This window comes from Leuresthes tenuis, unplaced genomic scaffold (genome assembly GCF_036924035.1).
Source record: "Leuresthes tenuis unplaced genomic scaffold, fLeuTen1.0.hap1 SCAF_18, whole genome shotgun sequence".
NCBI classification, from domain to species: domain Eukaryota; kingdom Metazoa; phylum Chordata; class Actinopteri; order Atheriniformes; family Atherinopsidae; genus Leuresthes; species Leuresthes tenuis.
Window position 1 is genome coordinate 25718875 of NW_027325372.1, and position 26387 is coordinate 25745261.

The 26387-nt window shown below is 44.5% G+C and overlaps 6 non-coding genes and 1 pseudogene across 6 annotated transcripts; 4 read left to right on the forward strand and 3 right to left on the reverse strand.

Annotated features, from left to right (window-relative positions):
• Positions 1-4066: 4066 nt before the first annotated feature.
• LOC140276088 (U2 spliceosomal RNA) lies at positions 4067-4257 on the forward strand. The gene has a single exon (XR_011908774.1). It is a non-coding gene; the product is annotated as a U2 spliceosomal RNA (small nuclear RNA).
• Positions 4258-4668: 411 nt separating this feature from the next.
• On the forward strand, positions 4669-4782 carry LOC140275782 (U5 spliceosomal RNA). Its single transcript, XR_011908498.1, has one exon. It is a non-coding gene; the product is annotated as a U5 spliceosomal RNA (small nuclear RNA).
• Positions 4783-5057: 275 nt separating this feature from the next.
• Positions 5058-5245, forward strand: LOC140275994 (U2 spliceosomal RNA). Its single transcript, XR_011908688.1, has one exon. It is a non-coding gene; the product is annotated as a U2 spliceosomal RNA (small nuclear RNA).
• A 9879-nt stretch (positions 5246-15124) lies between these two features.
• On the reverse strand, positions 15125-15305 carry LOC140276196 (U2 spliceosomal RNA; annotated as a pseudogene).
• Positions 15306-15603: 298 nt separating this feature from the next.
• Positions 15604-15717, reverse strand: LOC140275880 (U5 spliceosomal RNA). Its single transcript, XR_011908587.1, has one exon. It is a non-coding gene; the product is annotated as a U5 spliceosomal RNA (small nuclear RNA).
• Positions 15718-16128: 411 nt separating this feature from the next.
• On the reverse strand, positions 16129-16319 carry LOC140276149 (U2 spliceosomal RNA). The gene has a single exon (XR_011908831.1). It is a non-coding gene; the product is annotated as a U2 spliceosomal RNA (small nuclear RNA).
• A 3316-nt stretch (positions 16320-19635) lies between these two features.
• LOC140275930 (U2 spliceosomal RNA) lies at positions 19636-19826 on the forward strand. Its single transcript, XR_011908631.1, has one exon. It is a non-coding gene; the product is annotated as a U2 spliceosomal RNA (small nuclear RNA).
• The last annotated feature ends 6561 nt before the right edge of the window (positions 19827-26387 follow it).

Sequence of the window (26387 nt, forward strand, 5' to 3'; positions counted from 1 at the left end):
TGCCAGAGGAATTTGAGGATTGTGACTATCCACGTTTACAACCCATACGTCGGGGACGAGGCAGTGGCTGGGTTCCTCAGGAGGTACGGGAAAGTGGACATGCAGCCGAAATATCTGCGGGACAGTTTTGGGATCTGGACAGGTCGGAGGCAGTTCAGGGTGCTGTTGGGGGAGGATCCAGACAGCATGGACGGATTAAAGCACCCCCCTGCATACTTTTCAATTGGGGCGGACAGGGGATTTCTTTTTTACTCCGGGCAGCCACTGTTTTGCAGACAATGTCGCAGGTTTGGACACCTGGCGACGGGCTGCGTCCAAGTTTGCTGCCGGAACTGTGGGGGAAGTGGGCACGGTGCTGCCACCTGTGATGCACCCCGGCACTGTCATGGGTGCGGGGATGCGGGGCACCTGCTTCGGGACTGCCCCAAACGTACCCGCACATACGCCACAGTGGCTGGAGGTTTGGAGATCCGGAGGCAGAGGCCGCAGGTGGAGTTGCGTCAGGAGGTCCACGAGGCAAAGATGAGCCTTGGGACGGGGGCTGCTGTCCGGATTGCGGAGGCGGCCGCAGCCTTGCCGGCTGGGGAAAGGCTCATGGCAGATGGAGATGTCCCAGGGAAGAGCAACGTAGAAGGAGCGGCAGACCCATCGGACTTGGGAGGTGATCGTGAAGGTGTGAGTGTTATGGTGAGCTTTGGAGACTGTCTGCCACTGATAGGATCCTGGGCAGATTGTGCGGCGAGTTCGGAGGAGGAGACGGTGGAGATGGTGATGGCAGCGATCGGTGGAGTGAGGAGGCAGAGGGTCTCTTCAGGTGAGGACTACACAGAGTCCTCAGCTGAAGCGGTCCGTGCTGAAACACAGGTGAAGGGAAGAAGGAGGAGGAAGAAACAGCGAGAGGGTGCCGTTCAGTCGATGGACAGTGCGTGTGAAGGAGAGGTGCCTTCGACTTCACCGGGACATTCGGGGTCATTGGGTGTGGACTTGGGGCCGAAGGGTTCCTGCAGGGGGTCTGATGTAATGGAGGGGGTACCTGCGGCCTCCGAGAGGCATCAAGGAGTAAGCAGGGGTGCGGAAGGGGAGGGCGGAGCCTCCGTGGGCACCCAAGATGGTGCAAGGGCTGATAACATAGATGGGGGGACTGGGCCAGGGGAGGGGGGGGCTGTTTCACCCCTGAGCTCGTCACGCTCTGTTTTTGAGGCCAGGTCGCCCAGCAGTGTGGCCTACCTTGAGGAGTGCGAGGTCTACGGATCGGGGGGGTCTGTGGGGAGTGGTTCCGAGGGCCTACTGGGAGAGAAAGAGAAGGCCTGAAAGGGACCTTTACAGTTTTAACAGTCAATGTGAGGGGGATGAGAGATAAGGGGAAGAGGGGGGGGATTTTTCATTATTTGGCCCAGGTCCCTTTCCAGGTTTGTTTTTTACAGGAGGTTCATTTAAGGGATGGGGGAGATGTAAGGGTCTTCTCTGATGGATGGAAGAGGGGGATTTCAAGGTGGGGGGTGGGAGGGGTTCACTCTTGTGGGGTGGGTATTTTATTTGGGGATAGGGATTTTCATGTGTCGGGGAGTTTTTCTGTGGTACAGGGGAGGGTACTAGTGGTTGATGCGGACTGGAGGGGGGTCTATTTTCGGTTTATCACTGTTTATGCCCCAGCAGAACCACAGGGACGGAGGGATCTTTTTTTGGCGTTGCCTGATGTTTGTGTTACCAACAGGGTTTTGGTTGTGGGGGGGGATTTTAATGTCTCTTTTGAAGGCATTGGGGATTTTAGTTTGCCTTATTTGAGGGATGTAGTGATGGACTTTAATTTACAGGATAGTTTCAGGGTGGTGGATAAGTCAGGGGAAGGATTCACATGGTCAAATTCTAGGGGTTCACGCAGTAGGATAGATTTTGTTTTTTTGCCAAATGTGGTGGAGGTGAAAGATGCTGCAGTGTCGCCCCTCTGGTTCACAGATCACGGCCAACTCCGGGTGACCTTTGAGGTGGAGGCACCCCTTTTTGGGAGGGGGTTTTGGAGGCTAAATTGTGAAATCTTGAAGGAAAAGGCTTTCCGGAAAAGTTTTTCTTTCCATTATGGGGTGTGGGAACAACTTAAGCCTTGTTTCGAATCAGTGGTGGACTGGTGGGAGGGGGTAAAACACAATACTCGCCTATTGGCGATCTCATATAGCACAGTGAGAGCACGGGAGAGGAGAAGGGAGTTTGTGCACTTACAGAGGAGACTACAATTTTTGGTGACAGCAGGGAATAAGGGGGAGACGTTGGATAGGGAGGCAGTTGAAGCGGTAAAGGGTAAGTTAGGGATTTATTTTAGGGAGAGGGCTAGGGTGTTTTTATTTCGGTGTAGAAAGGAGAAGTTTGAGTTGGGGGAACGCTGCAGTGCTTACTTTTTCAAGCAGGTTAAGACAGCCCAGGCAAGGGCATGTATCCCGCAGCTGCGTGGGAAAGGTGGGGGTTCTGTGACAGACCCACTGGAGATGGTGGAGGTAGCTTCTCTGTTTTTTGGGGAAGTTTTTGGGGAGGGGGCTGTGGGTGAGGATGGCCTGGGAAGGTTTTTAGGGTCTCTGCAGAGAAGGGTTCCTGGAGATATAGTTGAGGGGATGGAGGGCCCGGTGACCATGGCAGAGGTGGAGGAGGCCATGAAGGGGTTGCCATCAGGCAAGGTGCCTGGGATTGATGGGCTGCACAAGGAATTTTTTTTGTTTTTTTGGGGGATTTTGGGGAGGGATGTGTGGGAGGTGGTTAAATCTGTTTTGGAAGGGAGGGGCTTAGGGAAAACAATGAGGGAGGGGGTCATATCTCTCTTGTATAAGAAAGGGGACAGGGAGCGAATGGAAAGCTATAGGCCGATCACGTTGCTCTGTGTGGACTACAAAATTGTGGCTCGAGTCCTAGTTGGTCGTCTTCGGAAGGCTCTACCTCATGTAATCCATGAGGATCAGATGTGTGGGGTGGAGGGAAGGCTAATACAGTGGAATCTGGGATTGGTGAGGGACTGTATTCATTGGGTGGAGGAGCGGGGGATCAATATGAGTTTGGTGGGGTTAGATATGGAGAAAGCGTTTGACAGGGTGAACCACAGGTTTCTTTTTGCAGTTTTGGAGAGGATGGGATTTGGGCCCCGTTTTATAGAGTGGTTGGAGATCATGTACAAGGGGGTGGGGAGCAGAGTTATGGTGAACGGGCACTTGGGTACAGTGGTGGCACAGAGAACTGGGGTGAGGCAGGGATGCCCACTCTCCCCGCTGCTCTTTGTGGCTTACATGGAGCCGCTGGGTTCGGTGGTGCGGGGGGACCCGGGTGTGGTGGGTCTGCACCTTCCTGGAGCAGGTCCAGACAAGTTGACAGTGATGCAGTATGCGGATGACATGACCTTTTTTTTGACAACAGAGAGGTCGGTCACACGGCTGTTGGAAGTGGTGGAGAGTTTTTCAATAGTGTCGGGGGCCAAGGTGAACTTAGGGAAGTCCACCATTAAGTTTTTTGGACCATGGGCTGGTAGGGTGGGAGGCCTAGCTGGTCTGCCCCAGTGCCAGGGCCCAGTGAGAGTCCTGGGGGTAGAGTTTCAGGGAGAAGGGAGTGCAGAATTAAATTGGGGAAGGCGTCTGGCTGCAGCCCGTTCGCGGATGGGGCTGTGGAAATCCCGGCAACTTTCCTTAAGTGGTAGAGTGCTGGTTTTGAAGGCTGATATTTTGCCATTTTTGGTATACCTAGCGTATGTTTTTCCTTTACCTCCTCAATATAGGAGAAGTTTCATGAGAGATGTTTTTTCCTTTGTATGGGGGGGGTATGAATATGTGAGAAGGGAGTGGATGTACCAGGAAGTTCGGATGGGAGGCAGGGGTGTGCCGGACATCCCACTTAAGTTGGATGTGGTTGAATGGTTGAATGGTGCTCGCTGGAGCGTGCGGTATTGTAAAGTTATACCATTTAAAAGGGCTGAAGAGTGCTCAGTGCAGCGGGTGGGCGGAGGTGCAAAGTGACACTATGGCCATAAAAAGAACACCGCTACAAGTGCGCATTGTGCCAGGAAGGGCCCTCGGACGTGAACCAGTGGACAGTTATCGCTTCTCGGCCTTTTGGCTAAGATCAAGTGTAGTATCTGTTCTTATCAGTTTAATGTCTGATATGTCCTCTATGCGAGGACTACATGTTAAATGGATTTTTATCAATAGGAGTTGAAAAAGGAGCTTGCTCCGTTCACTCCAAGCATCGACCCGGTACTGTAGTGCCGCCGGGAACGGTGCGCTCTCCTCTGCTCTTGTGAAAAAGCAAACAGCGGTGCAGGATGGAAGTTTCAGGGAGCCCAAGATGAAACTTTCTTTTAATCTGCTGAGAAAAGAGAGTGAATGCGAAGCAGACTTTAAAACGGCTCTGGGAGCGAGCCGAGTGCGGGCTAACCGGGAGAATTGCTTGAAAGAAACGCGACACCGAATGAGCGGTCAGAACAAAGCCTCAATACGGTGTTCCCGTGTTGTTTGTGGCTGCCTTGTCTTTTGCACAGAGTAAAAGACAAGGCAGCCATCGAATAGGGCCCGATTGTTCCTACTTGGTCAGCCGAGGAGCAAGGGGGGGGATCAAGCGTCTCAACCAAGCAAAGCTCACCATGGGGAAGGTGGCTATGCCAACTAGCCTGATGCCCTGCTCCCGCAGTGATGAATAATCGTACTCTGGTTTCTCTTCATAATATACAAGTCTTTCGCCTTTTACTAAAGACTTCCGTGGAGAGCAGCACTAATGAATTGTTTCTATTTTTGGCAGGCTTTACCTTTGCGGGTGAAGCCCTTTCTGTCTGTGCAAAAGAAATCTTGTTACTGTGCAGAGTGACTTCTCTGAGTAGAGTCGCCTTACTTGTTGCGACTGTGCCGATGTTGCTTGAATGGTGCTCGCTGGAGCGTGCGGTAGTGTAAAGTTATACCATTTAAAAGGGTTGAAGAGTGCTCAGTGCAGCGGGTGGGTGGAGGTGCAAAGTGACACTATGGCCATAAAAAGAACACCGCTACAAGTGCGCATTGTGCCAGGAAGGGCCCTCGGACGTGAACCAGTGGACAGATATCGCTTCTCGGCCTTTTGGCTAAGATCAAGTGTAGTATCTGTACTTATCAGTTTAATATGTGATATGTCTATGCAAGGACTACATATTAAATGGGTTTTTATCAATAGGAGTTGAAAAAGGAGCTTGCTCCGTTCACTCCAAGCATCGACCCGGTACTGCAGTGCCGCTGGGAACGGTGCGCTCTCCTCTGCTCTTGTGAAAAAGCAAACAGCGGTGTAGGATGGAAGTTTCTTTTAGTCTGCTGAGAAAAGAGAGTGAATGCGAAGTAGACTTTAACACGGCTCTGGGAGCGAGCCGAGTGCGGGCTAACCAGGAGAATTGCTTGAAAGAAACGCGACACCGAATGAGCGGTCAGAACAAAGCCTCAATACGGTGTTCCTGTGGTGTTTTTATAAAATGCGGTGAAAAAAAAGGTGTGAATGCCCCATAGAAAACTAAAAGGTGGAGCGGAAGTGTTCGGCTGAGAGAAGGTGTGAATGTCGGACTATATTTGGTGAAAAGCAGGTGAAGCAAGGTCTGAATGCCCAACCTTACATCATCAAAAGCGAGATCAGAGGTTTTTGGCTGCAAGAAGGCCATAGTTTGCCAAAAGCTGGTAAGGTGCGAATGACCGACTAAATATCAACAAAAGTGGGGGCGGAGGTCTTCGGATGCAAGTGGGTGTGAATATCCCACCATACAAGTATGGTGGAGAGGAAGCTGTGAATGGCCGACCATAGTTTGCAAAAAGCAGGTGAGAAAAGGTGCGAATGTCCAACCATACATGATCAAAACAGGGAGCGGAGGTGTTTGGCTGCGACAAGGTGTGAATATCCACCCATAATTAATGAAAAGCGGGCAACAAGTAGGTTCGAATGCCCAACCATACATCATCAAAAGCAGGAGTGGATGTGTTCGGCTACAAGAAGGTTTGAATGTCCGAGCATAGTTTGTAAAAAGTGGGTAAGAAAAGGTTCGAATGCCCGAACATACACCATCAAAAGAGGGAGCGGAGGTGTTCGGCTGTAAGACGGTGTGAATGTCCGACCATAGTTGGTAAAAAGTGGGTATGAAAAGGTTCGAATGCTCAAATTCGGCTGAAAAAAACTGTGTTCGGCTGCAAAAAGGTGTGAATGTTCGACTAAAGTTTGTAAAAAGCGGGTAAGACAAGGTGCGAATGCCTGACAATGTATGATCAAAAGCGGGAGCGGAGGTGTTCAGCTGCAAGAAGGTGTGAATGTCCTACCATAATTGCTGAAAAATGTGTTAGAAACGGTAAGAATGCCGGACCATACATCATCAAAAGCTAGAGAGGTGGTGTTCGGCTGCAAGTAGGTGTGAATGTCTGACTAAAGTTTGTAAAAAGCGGGTAAGAAAAGGTGCGAATGCCCGAACATACACCATCAAAAGAGGGAGCGGAGGTGTTCCGCTGAAAGACGGTGTGAATGTCAGACCATAGTTGGTAAAAAGCGGGTAAGAAAAGGTTCGAATGCCCAAATATATACCATCAAAAGGTGAAGCGGAGGTGTTCCGCTGTAAGAAGGTGTCAATGTCCGACCATAATTGGTAAAAAGCGGGTAAGAAAAGGTTAAAATACACGACTGTACACAATCAATAGCGGGAGAGGAGTTGTTTGGCTACTAAAAGGTGTGAAAGTCCGACCAAAATTCCTCAAAAATGGGTAAAAAAAAAGGTGCGAATGCCCAACCATACATCATCAAAAGCAGGACTGGATGTGTTCGGCTACAAGAAGGTTTGAATGTCTGAGCATAGTTTGTAAAAAGCGGGTAAGAAAAGGTTTGAATGCCCGAACATACACCATCAAAAGAGGGAGCGGAGGTGTTCCGCCATAAGAAGGTGTGAATGTCCGACCGTAGTTGGTAAAAAGCGGGTAAGAAAAGGTTAAAATGGCCGACTGTACACAATCAATAGCGGGAAGGGATGTGTTCGGCTGCAAGAAGGTGTGAAAGTCCGACCATGGTTTGTAAAAAGCGGGTAAGAAAAGGTGCGAATGCCCGACAATGTATGATCAAAAGAGGGAGCGGAGGTTTTCGACTAAAAGAAGGTCTGAATGTCCACCCATAATTTGTAAAAACCGGGGAAGAAAAGGCTCGAAAGCCCGACTTTACACCATCAAAAGCGGGAGCAGAGGGGTTGAGCTGCAAGAAGGTCTGAATGTCCATCAATAATTGCTAGAAAACATGAAAGAAAATTTTCGAATATCAAACCGCACATGATCATAAGTGGGAGCGGAGGTGTTCAGCTGCAAGAAGGTGTGAATGTCCAACCATAATTCCTCAAAAATGGGTAAAAAAAAAGGTGCGAATGCCCAACCATACCTCATCAAAAGCAGGACTGGATGTGTTCGGCTACAAGAAGGTTTGAATGTCCGAGCATAGTTTGTAAAAAGCCGGTAAGAAAAGGTTCGAATGCCTGAACATACACCATCAAAAGAGGGAGCGGAGGTGTTCCGCCATAAGGTGTGAATGTCCGACCGTAGTTGGTAAAAAGCGGGTAAGAAAAGGTTAAAATGGCCGACTGTACACAATCAATAGCGGGAAGGGATGTGTTCGGCTACAAGAAGGTGTGAAAGTCCGACCATGTTTTGTAAAAAGCAGTTAAGAAAAGGTGCGAATGCCCGACAATGTATGATCAAAAGAGGGAGCGGAGGTTTTCGGCTGCAAGAAGGTCTGAATGTTCAACCATAATTTGTAAAAACCGGGGAAGAAAAGGCTCGAAAGCCCGACTATACACCATCAAAAGCGGGAGCAGAGGTGTTCGGCTGCAAGTAGGTGTCAATGTCCATCAATAATTGCTAAAAAACATGAAAGAAAATATTCGAAAATCCAACCGCACATGATCATATGCGGGAGAGGAGGTGTTCAGCTGCAAGAAGGTGTGAATGTCCACCCATAATTCCTGAAAAATGGGTAAAAAAAGCAGGTGTGAATGTCAGATCATAATTTGCAAAAACCTGATGAGAAATGGTGAGAATGCCCGACTATACACCATCAAAGGCGGGAGCGGAGGTGTTCGGCTGTGAGTAGGTGTGAATGTCCGACCATACTTGCTGAAAAATATGACAAAGCAGTTTTCACTTGGTTTGAGTGAAGGAATTCATTTTATATCAAAATCCGAAATTGTGTAGAACTCGTGGAAATAAGTTTATTCTCGGATTCCTAAAGGTTTAGTGTTGTTCTTTGGTATACTGCAAAGTAATACTTTCTATTTTGTTGAAACCGATTCAGACATGGATAAATATCAAGGACAAAGCAGTTTTAACTTGGTTTGAGTGAAGGAATTCATTTTATATCAAAATCCGAAATTGTGTAGAACTCGTCAATCGACGCTTATTCTCGGATTTCTGCAAAGGTTTATAGTTGTTCTTTCCTATCCTGCAAAGTACAACGTTCATTTTTTGTTTAAAGCTATTTAGAAATGGATAAATATGAAGGACAAAGCAGTTCCTTCTGTGGGTACAGTAGCTCCCTGAATATGGTGACTGCAGGCCCTGAGCCTGGTGAACATAAGGCCCTCCTGCCCTGTGTTGGGTCCCAGGTTGCGGGGATGCCTATTGCAGCCAGTCTCTGGCTGCCCTCTCCGGGGTGGGAGGGACCAGGCGGATGAATTAATTATTCTGCTAGTTTATATATTTTAAACATAAACAATAAACATTTATAAAACTTCCCTTGGCAAGGAAAATCTGTTTGGCATAAAAGGTATTCAGACTACAATTCTGCTGCCATAATGCACAACTGTGGATTTTGATATAAAATGAATTCCTTCACTCAAACCAAGTTAAAACTGCTTTGTCCTGCATATTTATCCATGTCATAATAGCTTTAAACAAAAAAGAACGTTGTACTTTGCAGGATAGGAAAGAACAACACTAAACCTTTAGGAATCCGAGAATAATCTTATTTTCACGAGTTCTACACAATTTCGGATTTTGATATAAAATGAATTCCTTCACTCAAACCAAGTTAAAACTGCTTTGTCCTTCATATTTACCCATGTCTAAATAGCTTTAAACAAAAAAGAACGTAGTACTTTGCAGGATAGGAAAGAACAACACTAATTTTTTTTCAGGAATCCGAGAATAAGCTTCTTTTCACGAGTTCTACACAATTTCGGATTTTGATATAAAATGAATTCCTTCACTCAAACCAAGTTAAAACTGCTTTGTCCTTAATATTTATCCATGTATGAATAGGTTTCAACAAAAAAGAAAGTATTACTTTGCAGTATACCAAAGAACAACACTAAACCTTTAGGAATCCGAGAATAAGCCTCTTGTCACCAATTCTACACTATTTCGGATTTTGATATAAGATGAATTCCTTCACTCAAACCAAGTTAAAACTGCTTTGTCCTTCATATTTACCCATCTCTAAATAGCTTTAAACAAAAAAAGAACGTTGTACTTTGCAGGATAGGAAAGAACAACTCTAAACCTTTTCAGGAATCCGAGAATAAGCGTCGATTGACGAGTTCTACACAATTTCGGATTTTGATATAAAATTGAATTCCTTCACTCAAACCAAGTTAAAACTGCTTTGTCCTTCATATTTATCCATGTCTGAATAGGTTTCAACAAAAAAGAAAGTATTACTTTGCAGTATACCAAAGAACAACACTAAACCTTTAGGAATCCGAGAATAAGCTTCTTGTCACCAATTCTACATAATTTCGGATTTTGATATAAGATGAATTCCTTCACTCAAACCAAGTGAAAACTGCTTTGTCCTTCATATTTGCCCATGTCTAAATAGCTTTAAACAAAAAAGAACGTAGTACTTTGCAGGATAGGAAAGAACAACACTAATTTTTTTCAGGAATCCGAGAATAAGCTTCTTTTCTCCAGTTCTACACAATTTCGGATTTTGATATAAAATGAATTCCTTAACTCAAACCAAGTTAAAACTGCTTTGTCCTTCATATTTATCCATGTCTGAATCGGTTTCAACAAAATAGAAAGTATTACTTTGCAGAATACCAAAGAATAACACTAAACCTTTAGGAATCCGAGAATAAACTTATTTCCACGAGTTCTACACAATTTCGGATTTTGATATAAAATGAATTCCTTCACTCAAACCAAGTGAAAACTGCTTTGTCATATTTTTCAGCAAGTATGGTCGGACATTCACACCTACTCACAGCCGAACACCTCCGCTCCCGCATTTGATGGTGTATAGTCGGGCATTCTCACCATTTCTCATCAGGTTTTTGCAAATTATGATCTCACATTCACACCTGCTTTTGATGTTGTATGGTTGGGCATTCGCACCTTTTTTTATCCATTTTTCAGGAATTATATTATTATATATATTACACCTTCTTGCAGCTGAACAGCTCCTCTCCCGCAAATGATCATGTGCGGTTTGATATTCGAAAATTTTCTTTCATGTTTTCTAGCAATTATTGATGGACATTGAGACCTTCTTGCAGCTGAACACCTCTGCTCCCGCTTTTGATGGTGTATAGTCGGGCTTTCGAGCCTTTTCTTCCCCGGTTTTTACAAATTATGGTTGGAAATTCACACCTTCTTGCAGCCGAAAACCTCCGCTCCCTCATTTGATCATACATTGTCGGGCATTCGCACCTTTTCTGAACCGCGTTTTACAAACCATGGTCGGACTTTCACACCTTCTTGTAGCCGAACAACTCCGCTCCCACTATTGATTGTGTACAGTCGGGTATTTTAACCTTTTCTTACACGCTTTTTACCAATTATGGTCGGACATTCACACCGTCTTACAGCGGAACACCTCCGCTCCCTCTTTTGATGGTGTATGTTCGGGCATTCGAACCTTTTCTTACCCGCTTTTTACCAACTATGGTCGGACATTCACACCTTCTTACAGCGGAACACCTCCGCTCCCTCTTTTGATGGTGTATGTTCTGGCATTCGAACCTTTTCTTACCCACTTTTTACCAACTATGGTCGGACATTCACACCGTCTTACAGCGGAACACCTCCGCTCCCTCTTTTGATGGTGTATGTTCGGGCATTCGAACTTTTTCTTACCCACTTTTTACAAAGTATGGTCGGACATTCAAACCTTCTTGTAGCAGAACACATCCACTTCTTCTTTTGATGATGTATGGTTGGGCATTCGCACCTTTTCTTACCCATTTTTCAGGAATTATGGGTGAACATTCACACCTACTTGCAGTCGAACAGCTCTGCTCCCACTTTTGATTATGTTTGGTTGGATATTCGAACCTTTTCTTAACTGCTTTTTAGAAACTTTGGTCGGACGTTCACACCTTCTTGCAGCCGAACACCTCCGCTTCCGCTTTTGATGGTATATATTCGGGCATTCGAACCTTTTCTTACCCGCTTTTTACCAACTATTGTCGGACATTCGCACCATCTTACAGCGGAACACTTCCGCTCCCTCTTTTGATGGTGTATGTTCGGGCATTCGCACCTTTCCTTACCCACTTTTTACAAACTATGCTCGGACATTCAAACCTTCTTGTAGCCAAACACATCCACTCTTGCTTTTGTTGATGTATGGTTGGGCATTCGAACCTACTTGTTGCCCGCTTTTCATTGATTATGGGTGGACATTCACACCTTGTCGCAGCCAAACACCTCCACTCCCTGTTTTGATCATGTATGGTTGGACATTCGCACCTTTTCTCACCCGCTTTTTGCAAACTATGGTCGGCCATTCACAGCTTCCTCTCCACCATACTTGTATGGTGGGATATTCACACCCACTTGCATCCGAAGACACTTTTGTTGATATTTAGTCGGTCATTCGCACTTATCCTTTTTCAACTCCTATTGATAAAAATCCATTTAATATGTAGTCCTCGCATAGAGGACATATCAGACATTAAACTGATAAGAAACTTTTTACAAACTATGCTCGGACATTCAAACCTTCTTGTAGCCGAACACATCGAGTCCTGCTTTTGATGATTTATGGTTGGGCATTTGCACCTTTTTTTTTACCCATTTTTGAGGAATTTAGGGTGGACATTCACACCTTCTTGCAGCTGAACACCTCCGCTCCCACTTATGATCATGTGCGGTTTGATATTCGAAAATTTTCTTTCATGTTTTCTAGCAATTATTGATGGACATTCAGACCTTCTTGCAGCTGAACCCCTCTGCTCCCGCTTTTGATGGTGTATAGTCGGACTTTCGAGCCTTTTCTTCCCCGGTTTTTACAAATTATGGTTGGACATTCAGACCTTCTTTTAGCCGAAAACCTCCGCTCCCTCTTTTGATCATACATTGTCCGACAATTGCACCTTTTCTTACCCGCTATTTACAAAACATGGTCGGACTTTCACACCTTCTTGTAGCCGAACACATTCGCTCCCGCTATTGATTGTGCACACTCGGGTATTTTAACCTTTTCTTACCCACTTTTTACCAACTACGGTCGGACATTAACACCTTCTTATGGCGGAACACCTCCGCTCCCTCTTTTGATGGTGTATGTTCGGGCATTCGAACCTTTTCTTACCCGCTTTTTACAAACTATGCTCGGACATTCAAAACTTCTTGTAGCCGAACACATCCAGTCCTGCTTTTGATGATGTATGGTTGGGCATTCGCACCTTTTTTTTTACCCATTTTTGAGGAATTTTGGTCGGACTTTCACACCTTTTAGTAGCCAAACAACTCTGCTCCCGCTATTGATTGTGTACAGTCGCGTATTTTAACCTTTTCTTACCCACTTTTTACAAACTATGGTCGGCTATTCAAACCTTCTTGTAGCAGAACACATCCACTTCTTCTTTTGATGATGTATGGTTGGGCATTCGCACCTTTTCTTACCCATTTTTCAGGAATTATGGGTGGACATTCACACCTACTTGCAGTCGAACAGCTCTGCTCCCACTTTTGATTATGTTTGGTTGGATATTCGAACCTTTTCTTAACTGCTTTTTACAGACTTTGGTCGGACGTTCACACCTTCTTGCAGCCGAACACCTCCGCTTCCGCTTTTGATGGTATATATTCGGGCATTCGAACCTTTTCTTACCCGCTTTTTACAAACTATGGTCGGACATTCACACCGTCTTTCAGCGGAACACCTCCGCTCCCTCTTTTGATGGTGTATGTTCGGGCATTCGCACCTTTTCTTACCCACTTTTTACAAACTATGGTCGGACATTCAAACCTTCTTGTAGCCGAAAACCCCCACTCCCTCTTTTGATCATACATTGTCGGGCATTCGCACCTTTTCTTACCCGCTTTTTACAAACTATGCTCGGACATTCAAACCTTCTTGTAGCCAAACACATCCACTCCTGCTTTTGTTGATGTATGGTTGGGCTTTCGAACCTACTTGTTGCCCGCTTTTCATTAATTATGGGTGGACATTCACACCTTGTCGCAGCCAAACACCTCCGCTCCCTGTTTTGATCATGTATGTTTGGACATTCGCACCTTTTCTCACCCGCTTTTTGCAAACTATGGTCGGCCATTCAAAGCTTCCTCTCCACCATACTTGTATGGTAGGATATTCAGACCCACTTGCATCCGAAGACCTCCGCCCCCACTTTTGTTGATATTTAGTCGGTCATTCACACCTTACCTGTTTTCTTGCAGCCAAACACCTCTGATCTCGCTTTTGATGATGTAAGATTGGGCATTCAGACCTTGCTTTTCCTGCTTTTCACCAACTATAGACGGACATTCACACCTTCTTGCAGCCGAACACTTCCGCTCCAACTTTTAGGTTTCTATCACACCTTTTTTTTCACCGCATTTTATAGATTATGGTTGGAAATTCTCAACCACTCATCCGAAGACCTCTCCTCCCGCTTTTGTTAATATATTTGAACTTTAGTCAGACATTCACACCTACTTGCAGCCGAACACCACCTCTCTAGCTTTTGATGATGTATGGTCCGGCATTGTTACCGTTTCTAAAACATTTTTCAGCAATTATGGTAGGACATTCACACCTTCTTGCAGCTGAACACCTCCTCTCCCACTTATGATCATGTGCGGATTGATTTTCGAAAATTTTCTTTCATGTTTTCTAGCAATTAATGATGGACATTTAGACCATCTTGCAGCTGAACACCTCCGCTCCCGCTTTTGATCATACATTGTCAGGCATTCGCACCTTGTCTTACCCGCTTTTTACAAACTTTAGTCAAACATTCACACCTTTTTGCAGCCGAACACAGTTTTTTGCAGCCGAATTTGGGCATTCGAACCTTTTCATACCCACTTTTTACCAACTATGGTCGGACATTCACACCGTCTTACAGCGGAACACCTCCGCTCCCTCTCTTGATGGTGTATGTTCGGGCATTCGAACCTTTTCTTACCCGCTTTTTACAAACTATGCTCGGACATTCAAACCTTCTTGTAGCCGAACACATCCACTCCTGCTTTTGATGATGTATGGTTGGGCATTCGAACCTACTTGTTGCCCGCTTTTCATTAATTATGGGTGGACATTCACACCTTGTCGCAGCCAAACACCTCCGCTCCCTGTTTTGATCATGTATGGTTGGACATTCGCACCTTTTCTCACCCGCTTTTTGCAAAGTATGGTCGGCCATTCACAGCTTCCTCTCCACCATACTTGTATGGTGGGATATTCACACCCACTTGCATCCGAAGACCTCCGCCCCCACTTTTGTTGATATTTAGTCGGTCATTCGTACCTTACCCGCTTTTGGCAAACTATGGCCTTCTTGCAGCCAAAAACCTCTGATCTCGCTTTTGATGATGTAAGGTTGGGCATTCAGACCTTGCTTCACCTGCTTTTCACCAAATATAGTCGGACATTCACACCTTCTTGCAGCCGAACACTTCTGCTCCACCTTTAAGTTTTCTATGGGGCATTCGCACCTTTTTTTTCACCGCATTTTAGAAAAACACCACAGGAACACCGAGGCTTTGTTCTGAGCGCTCATTCGGTGTCGCGTTTCTTTCAAGCAATTCTCCCGGTTAGCCCGCACTCGGCTCGCTCCCAGAGCCGTGTTAAAGTCTACTTCGCATTCACTCTCTTTTCTCAGCAGACTAAAAGAAAGTTTCATCTTGGGCTCCCTGAAACTTCCATCCTGCACCACTGTTTGCTTTTTCACAAGAGCAGAGGAGAGCGCACCGTTCCCACCGGCACTACAGTACCGGGTCGATGTGAACGGAGCAAGCTCCTTTTTCAACTCCTATTGATACAAATCCATTTAATATGTAGTCCTTCCATAGACATATCACATATTAAACTGATAAGTACAGATACTACACTTGATCTTAGCCAAAAGGCCGAGAAGCGATATCTGTCCACTGGTTCACGTCCGAGGGCCCTTCCTGGCACAATGCGCACTTGTAGCGGTGTTCTTTTTATGCCCATAGTGTCTCTTTGCACCTCCGCCCACCCGCTGCACTGAGAACTCTTCAGCCCTTTTAAATGGTATAACTTTACACTACCGCACGCTCCAGCGAGCACCATTCAAGCAACAACTTTGCACTCCAGCTTCGAACATCGGCACAGTCCCAACAAGTAAGGCGACTCTACTCAGAGAAGTCACTCTGCACATTAACAAGATTTCTTTTGCACAGACAGAAAGGGCTTCACCCCCAAAGGTAAAGCCTGCCAAAAACAGAAACAATTCATTAGTGCTGCCCTCCACAGAAGTCTTTAGTAAAAGCCGAAAGACTTGTACGTTATGAAGAGAAACCAGAGTACGATTATCCATCACTGCGGGAGCAGGGCATCAGGCTAGTTGGCATAGCCACCTTCCCCATGGTGAGCTTTGCTTGGTTGAGACGCTTGCTACCCCCCCTTGCTCCTCGGCTGACCAAGTAGGAACAATCTGGCCCTATTCGATGGCTGCCTTGTCTTTTACTCTGTGCAAAAGACAAGGCAGCCACAAACAACACGGGAACACCGTATTGAGGCTTTGTTCTGACCGCTCATTCGGTGTCGCATTTCTTTCAAGCAATTCTCCCGGTTAGCCTGCACACGGCTCGCTCCCAGAGCCGTGTTAAAGTCTGCTTCGCATTCACTCTCTTTTCTCAGCAGATTAAAAGAAAGTTTCATCTTGGGCTCCCTGAAACTTCCATCCTGCACCGCTGTTTGCTTTTTCACAAGAGCAGAGGAGAGCGCACCGTTCCCAGCGGCACTGCAGTACCGGGTCGATGCTTGGAGTGAACGGAGCAAGCTCCTTTTTCAACTCCTATTGATAAAAATCCATTTAATATGTAGTCCTCGCATAGAGGACATATCAGACATTAAACTGATAAGAACAGATACTACACTTGATCTTAGCCAAAAGGCAGAGAAGCGATAACTGTCCACTGGTTCACGTCCGAGGGCCCTTCCTGGCACAATGTGCATCTGCTTATGCACATGGAAATATTTCTGACCATTTGGTAAAAACCTCTGTTGTCACTGAGCAGAATCGTTTCCCTTAACATTAATTTAGTTCAATGAAATCTACACAATAATGAAATAATGACATTCAAACAAATATGTTGAAAAAGATACACTGGCTTAGGGAATTATCTTCGTTTTGGTCTTAGATTGCCCTGTGGAATGTATTTTGCACATATTTGACCTGCTAGACAAAACTTTATTCATTTATTTATTCTAAAAAATTTTTTTTAATAATTAGTAAAACCATATGCTGTAAAAACCTTGTTCATTATTGCTTCCATCCCTCCTGTTGAGACATGACATGGTCCGTGGCTCAATACTGCAGCATATTTATACAAATTCTTTGGCAGTATGGTTTTCCTTCCGGTCATTCATACGAGTCTATTGTAGATGGCAATTGAATAACATCTCATAATGCTAAAATATTTGTAGTTTATACATTTAGCTGTGGATGTCAACATACCTGTTTTTCCAATGCTGTGTTAACACATGTACAGTTGAGAAGGCATACTGACTGTCAGTGTAAACGTTAACAACCTTTTTGTTATTTAATTTACAAGCTTCAGTTAAAGCTACCAATTCGACTGCTTGAACAGAGTAATTTTTTGGTAGTGGTTGTTTTAAGAAAACTTCAGTTTCTGTTACTACTGCAAATCCTGTAGCATTTGTGCCATCAGGGTTTTTTTCCTTGATCTGTTGAATAAATATAGTTATTTCTGCATTTTCATAACGTATATCAGTTAAGTCTGGCCTGGGTAAAACACTGATGGTTATTTCTGACATGCAATCATGAGGCTTTCCATCTGTGGGGTAGGTAGCAGTGTGGATGGATTAAGTGTAGCACATCTCTCGACAACAAGGTGTGGCTGTGAAAGAAGAACTGTTATGTAGGAGAGACGTCTGGTAAAGATATTTTGTTAAGTAACCATATCACAGCCACTGCATGAGGTACCTTAAGTGTTAATGGGTGAAATAACACCATTATTGTTGATGCCTGCACTGCCAATGGCTTCTGGCCATTGATTCAAAAGTACGATCTCGTCCCTTTTTCCCCCTTTCAGTGGACACTGGCCCCTAATTACCGCAATTCAGCAGGGGGTCTTTCATTAGGAGTACTGGACTCCCCCGTACACGGTTTCAGCTCCGACCCTGGACAGCGGAAAAAACGTTGAGATCTGGTTTGAGGACCCAATTGTTGAGAAAAGTCTCTCAATGAGACTCAGAGTTGCTGGAGTCAGTTAATGCAAAGGTTTAATCTTGCAGCAAGTTCAAGAATGTGTGTGTGTATGGGTGTATGTGTGCGAACGTGTGTGAGTTTGTGTGAGTTTAAAGAACCTGTTATCCACTGGCAGGTCTTAACTAGTATGGCACGGGTCCAGCCTGTCTCATCTTTTTTGGAAGGTCCAGCGCTCGGCCGTAACCCTTCTGTCTCTTTGGACTCTCACATACATTCGGTTAATCATAGAAAAACGAGAACAAAACTTTTTAGCCCCTTAAATTCATAAAACAGACATGGTGCAGTTATTTCTATTCTAGAAAATAAGAGTAATCACCACCATTCCTATAAATTCTGGATATTCTAACAATCTGAATCTTTTTTAAATGTTCGATGAAGCCCTTTGCTGTTCTGTTTAGAGACTCAGCTGATCATAAACCAAGTTTTGCCCTTGAACCAAGCTTCTAAACTCTTCACCTTTTTCATTTCTCAGTTAGTATTCACTTTAAAACTGATTAAAAGAAAAATTAAAGGAATACCTATCAACAAATGTGGGATCTAAACTCTAGTGCTTCCTCTAAAATAATTTCCTTTCTCAATTCAGAAATGTGTGTGTGTAAGTCAAAACACCCGTGACACCAAAACGGCTTTCTTTTCTCTCTTTTCTCTACACTCTGCACTGTGAGCACACACACCAAATCAGAAAGGCTTTTTTCTCTCTTTTCTACATTATGGACTGTGGGGACACAAAACCGCTCTCTCTTTTTTTTTTTGATTGTGTGCCAGGGCTATGTTAGATTATGCTTAAGATACGAATGGGTTTATCAGTCACATCAGAATCCATACATACTGATCCTCCCGTAATAAAATGGTCGGATCTTATCAAACACACTTTGTTTCTTGTGACAAGTCAGCGAAACAGCGTATACACGTCAAGACACTGAATCAAGTTTGCCACAAGAACTCATAAGTTTGGCAGTATTGCTCTGCCGTCAGCAATCATACACCCATTTTATTTTCATGAGACATGTGCAGGCACCTGTTCATCTACTGTTCTATCACTATGAATTAGTTTATCTATTATCAATAAGGATACTTCTACAACTACTATCAAAGTATGTCCGGACTTCTTATGTTGTCAGTTGCTATATATGAATAAGTGGGTTGCTACTGAAAAGCATTAAGCATGTCACACAGCCCAAACATATAACATTTCAGGACACACCACACAGTTAACAACCACAGTGAAGCGTGTCAAAGCCCAAACATGTAACATTCAACAGGACACTTACACAACACATTCAAATCAAACAGTCAGACAACATACAAGAACCTATACCCCAGCCGGCATTGCTCCCTGCCTATTTTCCTACAACTCACTATGTGTGCGCACACCTTTATTCACAAACTCTTCAACTTATACTCTTTTACCAAAGCTGCTACAGCTCGATTGGCCAAATACCCTTAGATCCTATTTCGGTGAATTTGACATCTGCCTTGCATGTAACAGATTCGCGGTTTAGCAGTTTTAATTTAGTTTGAGTGAAGGAATTCATTTTATAGCAAAATCCGAAATCGTGAAGAACTCATGGAAGTAAGCTTATTCTCGGATTCCTGAATCTTTAGATTTGCTCTTTCTTTTACTGCAAAGTACAATGTTGAGCAGCACTAATGAGTTGTTTCTATTTTTGGCAGGCTTTACCTTTGCGGATGAAGCCCTTTCTGTCTGTGCAAAAGAAATCTTGTTACTGTGCAGAGTGACTTCTCTGAGTAGAGTCGCCTTACTTGTTGCGACTGTGCCGATGTTCGAAGCTGGGAGTGCAAAGTTGTTGCTTGAATGGTGCTCGCTGGAGCGTGCGGTAGTGTAAAGTTATACCATTTAAAAGGGCTGAAGAGTGCTCAGTGCAGCGGGTGGGCGGAGGTGCAAAGTGACACTATGGCCATAAAAAGAACACCGCTACAAGTGCGCATTGTGCCAGGAAGGGCCCTCGGACGTGAACCAGTGGACAGTTATCGCTTCTCGGCCTTTTGGCTAAGATCAAGTGTAGTATCTGTTCTTATCAGTTTAATGTCTGATGTGTCCTCTATGCGAGGACTACATATTAAATGCATTTGTATCAATAGGAGTTGAAAAAGGAGCTTGCTCCGTTCACTCCAAGCATCGACCCGGTACTGCAGTGCCGCTGGGAATGGTGCGCTCTCCTCTGCTCTTGTGAAAAAGCAAACAGCGGTGCAGGATGGAAGTTTCAGGGAGCCCAAGATGAAACTTTCTTTTTGTCTGCTGAGAAAAGAGAGTGAATGCGAAGTAGACTTTAACACGGCTCTGGGAGCGAGCCGAGTGCGGGCTAACCAGGAGAATTGCTTGAAAGAAACGCGACACCGAATGAGCGGTCAGAACAAAGCCTCAATACGGTGTTCCTGTGGTGTTTTTATAAAATGCGATGCAAAAAAAGGTGTGAATGCCCCATAGAAAACTAAAAGGTGGAGTGGAAGTGTTCGGCTGCAAGAAGGTGTGAATGTCCGACTATATTTGGTGAAAAGCAGGTGAAGCAAGGTCTGAATATCCAACCTTACATCATCAAATGCGAGATCAGAGGTTTTTGGCTGCAAGAAGGCCATAGTTTGCCAAAACTGGGTAAGGTGCGAATGACCGACTAAATATCAACAAAAGTGGGGGCGGAGGTCTTCGGATGCAAGTGGGTGTGAATATCCCACCATAGAAGTATGGTGGAGAGGAAGCTGTGAATGGCCGACCATAGTTTGCAAAAAGCGGGTGAGAAAAGGTGCGAATGTCCAACCATACTTGATCAAAACAGGGAGCGGAGGTGTTTGGCTGCGACAAGGTGTGAATGTCCACCCATAATTAATGAAAAGCGGGCAACAAGTAGGTTTGAATGCCCAACCATACATCATCAAAAGCAGGAGTGGATGTGTTCGGCTACAAGAAGGTTTGTATATCCGAGCATAGTTTGTAAAAAGCGGGTAAGAAAAGGTTCGAATGCCCGAACATACACCATCAAAAGAGGGAGCGGAGGTGTTCCGCTGTAAGACGGTGTGAATGTCCGACCATAGTTGGTAAAAAGTGGGTATGAAAAGGTTCGAATGCCCAAATTCGGCTGCAAAAAACTGTGTTCGGCTGCAAAAAGGTGTGAATGTTTGACTAAAGTTTGTAAAAAGCGGGTAAGACAAGGTTCGAATGCCTGACAATGTATGATCAAAAGAGGGAGCGGAGGTGTTCGGCTGCAAGGTCTGAATTTCCAACCATAATTTGTAAACACCGTTGAAGAAAAGCCTCGAAAGCCCGACTATACACCATCAAAAGCGGGAGCAGAGGTGTTCAGCTGCAAGAAGGTCTGAATGTCCACCAATAATTACTGAAAAATGGGTAAGAAAAGGTGTGAATGCCCAACTATACATCATCAAAAGCAGAAGTGGATGTGTTCGGCCACAAGAAGGTTTGAATGTCCGACCATAGTTTGTAAAAGGCGGGTAAGAAAAGGTTCGAATGCCCGAACATACACAATCAAAAGAGGGAGCGGAGGTGTTTCGCTGCAAGAAGGTGTGAATGTCCCAGCATAGTTTGTAAAAAGTGGGTAAGAAAAGGTTCGAATGCCAGAACATACACCATCAAAAGAGGGAGCGGAGGTGTTCCGCTGTAAGAAGGTGTGAATGTCCGACCATAGTTGGTAAAAAGCGGGTAAGAAAAGGTTAAAATACCCGACTCTACACAATCAATAGCGGGAGCGGAGTTGTTCGGCTAAAAGAAGGTGTGAAAGTCCGATCATGGTTTGTAAAAAGCGGGTAAGAAAAGGTTCGAATGCAAAAATATACACCATCAAAAGTGGAAGCCGAGGTGTTCGGCTGCAAGTAGGTGTGAATGTCCACCCATAATTAATGAAAAGCGGGCAACAAGTAGGTTCGAATGCCCAACCATACATCAACAAAAGCAGGAGTGGATATGTTTGGCTACAAGAAGGTTTGAATGTCCGACCATAGTTTGTAAAAAGCGGGTAAGAAAAGGTGCGAATGCCAGAACATACACCATCAAAAGAGGGAGCGGAGGTGTTCCGCTGTAAGATGGTGCGAATGTCCGACCATAGTTGGTAAAAAGCGGGTAAGACAAGGTTCGAATGCCCGAATATATACCATCAAAAGCGGAAGCGGAGGTGTTCGGCTGCAAGAAGGTGTGAACGTCCGACCAAAGTTTGTAAAAAGCAGTTAAGAAAAAGTTCGAATATCCAACCAAACATAATCAAAAGTGGGAGCAGAGCTGTTCGACTGCAAGTAGGTGTGAATGTCCACCCATAATACCTGAAAAATGGGTAAAAAAAAGGTGCGAATGCCCAACCATACATCATGAAAAGCAGGAGTGCATGTGTTCGGCTACAAGAAGGTGTGAACGTCCAACCAAAGTTTGTAAAAAGCAGTTAAGAAAAGGTTCGAATATCCAACCATACATAATCAAAAGCGGGAGCAGAGCTGTTCGACTGCAAGTAGGTGTGAATGTCAGATCATAATTTGCAAAAAGCTGATGAGAAAGGGTGAGAATGCCCGACTATACACCATCAAATGCGGTAGCGGAGTTGTTCGGCTGTGAGTAGGTGTGAATCTCCAACCATAATTGCTGAAAAATGTGTTAGAAAAGGTAAAAATGCCGGTCCATACATAATCAAAATCGGGAGAGGTGGTGTTCAGCTGCAAGAAGGTCTAAATGTCCATCAATAATTGCTAGAAAACATGAAAGAAAATTTTCGAAAATCAAACCACACATGATCATAAGTGGGAGAGGAGGTGTTCAGCTGCAAGAAGGTGTGAATATCCACCCATAATACCTGAAAAATGGGTAAAAAAAAGGTGCGAATGCCCAACCATACATCATCAAAAGCAGGAGTGCATGTGTTCGGCTACAAGAAGGTGTGAACGTCCAACCAAAGTTTGTAAAAAGCAGTTAAGAAAAGGTTCGAATATCCAACCATACATAATCAAAAGCGGGAGCAGAGCTGTTCGACTGCAAGTAGGTGTGAATGTCAGATCATAATTTGCAAAAAGCTGATGAGAAAGGGTGAGAATGCCCGACTATACACCATCAAATGCGGGAGCGGAGTTGTTCGGCTGTGAGTAGTTGTGAATCTCCAACCATAAGTGCTGAAAAATGTGTTAGAAAAGGTAAGAATGCCGGTCCATACATCATCAAAAGCGAGAGAGGTTGTGTTCGGCTGCAAGTAGGTGTGAATGTCCAGCCATAATTACTCACAAACGGGTAAGAAAAGGTACTATTGCCAGACCATATATGATCAAAACAGGGAGCGGAGGTGGTTCAGCTGCAAGAAGGTTTGAATGTCCGACTAAAGTTCAAATATATTAACAAAAGCGGGAGGAGAGGTCTTCGGATGAGAGTGGTTGAAAATTTCCAACCATAATGTATAAAATGCGGTGAAAAAAAGGTGTGATAGAACACTAAAAGGTGGAGCGGAAGTGTTCGGCTGCAAGAAGGTGTGAATGTCCGACTATATTTGGTGAAAAGCAGGTGAAGCAAGGTCTGAATGCCCAACCTTACATCATCAAAAGCGAGATCAGAGGTGTTTGGCTGCAAGAAGGCCATAGTTTGCCAAAAGCGGGTAAGGTTCGAATGTCCGACTAAATATCAACAAAATTTGGGGCGGAGGTCTTCGGATGCAAGTGGGTGTGAATGTCCGACTAAATATCAACAAAATTTGGGGCGGAGGTCTTCGGATGCAAGTGGGTGTGAATGTCCGACTATATTTGGTGAAAAGCAGGTGAAGCAAGGTCTGAATGCCCAACCTTACATCATCAAAAGCGAGATCAGAGGTGTTTGGCTGCAAGAAGGCCATAGTTTGCCAAAAGCGGGTAAGGTGCGAATGACCGACTAAATATCAACAAAAGTGGGGGCGGAGGTCTTCGGATGCAAGTTGGTGTGAATATCCCACCATACAAGTATGGTGGAGAGGAAGCTGTGAATGGCCGACCATAGTAAAAGGCGGGTGAGAGAAGGTGCGAATGTCAAACCATACATAATCAAAACAGGGAGCGGAGGTGTTCTGCTGTAAGAAGGTGTGAATGTCCAACCATAGTTGGTAAAAAGCGGATAAGAAAAGGTTAAAATACCCGACTGTACACAATCAATAGCGGGAGCGGAGTTGTTCGGCTACTAAAAGGTGTGAAAGTCCGACCCTGGTTTGTAAAAAGCGGGTAAGAAAAGGTTCGAATGCCCGAACATACACCATCAAAAGAGGGAGCGGAGGTGTTCCGCTGTAAGACGGTGTGAATGTCCGATCATAGTTTGTAAAAAGCGGGTAAGAAAAGGTTAAAATACCCGACTGTACACAATCAAAAGAGGGAGCGGAGTTGTTCAGCTAAGAGAAGGTGTGAAAGTCCGACCATGGTTTGTAAAAAGCGGGTAAGAAAAGGTTCGTATTCCCGAATATACACTATCAAAACTGGAAGCGTAGGTGTTCGGCTGCAAGAAGGTGTGAACGTCCGACCAAAGTTTGTAAAAAAGCAGTTAAGAAAAGGTTCGAATATCTAACCAAACATAATCAAAAGCGGGAGCAGAGCTGTTCGACTGCAAGTAGGTGTGAATGTCAGAGAATAATTTGCAAAAAGCTGATGAGAAAGGGTGAGAAATCCCGACTATACACCATCAAATGCGGTAGCGGAGTTGTTCGGCTGTGAGTAGGTGTGATTCTCCAACCATAATTGCTGAAAAATGTGTTAGAAAAGGTAAGAATGCCGGTCCATACATCATCAAAAGGGGGAAAGGTGGTGTTCGGCTGCAAGTAGGTGTGAATGTCCATTAATAATTGCTTTAAAACATGAAAGAAAATTTTCGAATATCAAACCTTACATGATCATTAGCGGGAGAGGAGGTGTTCAGCTGCAAGAAGATGTGAATATCCACCCATAATTACTGAAAAATGGGTAGGAAAAGATGCGAATGTCCAACCATAAATCATCAAAAGCAGGAGTGGAGTCCAATGTTTTTCTTTGTTGAAGTCGATCTAGACATTGATGAATATGGAAGGACAAAGCAGTTTTAACTTGGTTTGAGCAAGCAATTCATTTTATAGCAAAATCCGAAATCGTGCAGAACTCATGAAAGCAGGCTTATACTCGGATTCCTGAAACTTTAGATTTGCTCTTTCTTTTACTGCAAAGTACAACGTTGTTTTTTTGTTTAAATCTTTCTAGACATGGTAAATATGAAGGACAAATCAGTTTTAACATAGTTTGAGTGAAGTAATGCATTTTATAAGCAAAATCCCAAATCATGCAGAACTCACGAAAAGCTTTTTCTCGCTTTTCACTGCTTTTTACAAACTTTGGTCGGACGTTCACACCTTCTTGCATCCGAACACCTCCGCTTCCGTTTTTGATGATGTAATTTCGGGAATTCGAACCTTTTATTACCCGCTTTTTACAAACCATTGTCGGACTTTCACACCTTCTTGCAGCCGAACACCACCTCTCCCGCTTTTGATGATGTATGGACCGGCATTTTTACCTTTTCTAACACATTTTTCAGCAATTATGGTTGGAGATTCACACCTACTCACAGCCGAACAACTCCGCTACCGCATTTGATGGTGTATAGTCGGGCATTCTCACCCTTTTTCATCAGCTTTTTGCAAATTATGATCTGACATTCACACCTACTTGCAGTCGAACAGCTCTGCTCCCGCTTTTGATTATGTATGGTTGGATATTCGAACCTTTTCTTAACTGCTTTTTACAAACTTTGGTTGGACGTTCACACCTTCTTGTAGCCGAACACATGCACTCCTGCTTTTGATGATGTATGGTTGGGCATTCGCACCTTTTTTTTACCCATTTTTCAGGTATTATGGGTGGACATTCACACCTTCTTGCAGCTGAACACCTCCTCTCCCACTTATGATCATGTGTGGTTTGATTTTCGAAAATTTTCTTTCATGTTTTCTAGCAATTATTGATGGACATTTAGACCTTCTTGCAGCTGAACACCACCTCTCCCGATTTTGATGATGTATGGACCGGCACTTTTACCTTTTCTAACACATTTTTCAGCAATTATGGTTGGAGATTCACACCTACTCACAGCCGAACAACTCCGCTACCGCATTTGATGGTGTATAGTCGGGCATTCTCACCCTTTCTCATCAGCTTTTTGCAAATTATGATCTGACATTCACACCTACTTCCAGTCGAACAGCTCTGCTCCCGCTTTTGATTATGTTTGGTTAGATATTCGAACCTTTTCTTAACTGCTTTTTACAAACTTTGGTCAGACGTTCACAATATCTTGCAGCCGAACACCTCCGCTTCCGCTTTTGATGGTGTATATTCGGGCATACGAACCTTTTCTTACCCGCTTTTTACAAACCAAGGTCGGACTTTCACACCTTCTCTTAGCTGAACAACTCCGCTCCCTCTTTTGATTGTGTACAGTCGGGTAATTTAACCTTTTCTTACCCGCTTTTTACCATCTATGGTCGGACATTCACACCTTCTTACAGCTGAACACCTCCTCTCCCACTTATGATCATGTGTGGTTTGATATTCGAAAAATTTCTTTCATGTTTTCTTGCAATTATTGATGGTTATTCAGACCGTCTTGCAGCTGAACACCTCCGCTCCCATTTTTGATGGTGTATAGTCGGGCTTTCGAGCCTTTTCTTCCCCGGTTTTTACAAATTATGGTTGGACATTCAGACCTTCTTGCAGCCGAAAACCTCCACTCCCTCTTTTGATCATACATTGTCGGGCA